This window comes from Rousettus aegyptiacus, unplaced genomic scaffold, assembly GCF_014176215.1.
Source record: "Rousettus aegyptiacus isolate mRouAeg1 unplaced genomic scaffold, mRouAeg1.p scaffold_m13_p_2, whole genome shotgun sequence".
Lineage (NCBI taxonomy): Eukaryota > Metazoa > Chordata > Mammalia > Chiroptera > Pteropodidae > Rousettus > Rousettus aegyptiacus.
Genome location: NW_023416295.1, coordinates 88,144,769 through 88,145,439, shown reverse-complemented (window position 1 = coordinate 88,145,439; position 671 = coordinate 88,144,769). Strand labels below are relative to the sequence as shown.

Here is a 671-nt window from a genome sequence, read left to right as displayed (position 1 = left end):
AATGTCTTAATCTTAAACAGGTTGCATTTTTCATGGATTTGTATCACAGAAAGCAATATCACATGATAAGATGTGCATAACAAGGATTGACTGTGATGCTCTTTGTCCTTAGGCTAGCCTTACTCATGGTCGTATGATGCCTTTTAAATTTCTTGGTATAATATGAAGACACAGCCATGTGTAGAGGGTAAAAGGAGCTAACTTCTTTCTCATGTCTCTATTTTTCAGAATAAAAAAACTTTCTTGTCTATGGCCATGCTACCCTGAACAAGCTCGATCCCATCTGATCTCAGAAGTTAAGCAGGGTTGGGCCTGGTTAATACTTGGATGGGAGATCACCTAGGAAGGCCAGGTGCTGTGGGCATAAAAAATAAAAAATAAAAAAAATAAGAGATTGGAAATTGACAAGGTCCTTGCAATCTGTGAGGTCAACCAAGGGTTGCCTCAACTTGAAAAAAAAGAACCTGCAACAACAAAAAAGCCTTTCTTAACTGTTTTATCTGTATGTCTTTTTAGACCACTTGGTCATCTGAAACCAAACTCTAATAACAGAAATAGGATTACCAGACCAAGTTAAACTAACCACTTAACGTTTAGTTATATGATATGGTGAACCAATTTCCACGACCATCATAGGCACATGGGAATGGATATCATCTCTGTATATTCTT

General features: G+C 37.3%; 1 pseudogene; it reads left to right on the top strand.

The window, feature by feature from the left end:
* Positions 1 to 245: 245 nt before the first annotated feature.
* On the top strand, positions 246 to 364 carry LOC118614432 (annotated as a pseudogene).
* Positions 365 to 671: the final 307 nt, after the last annotated feature.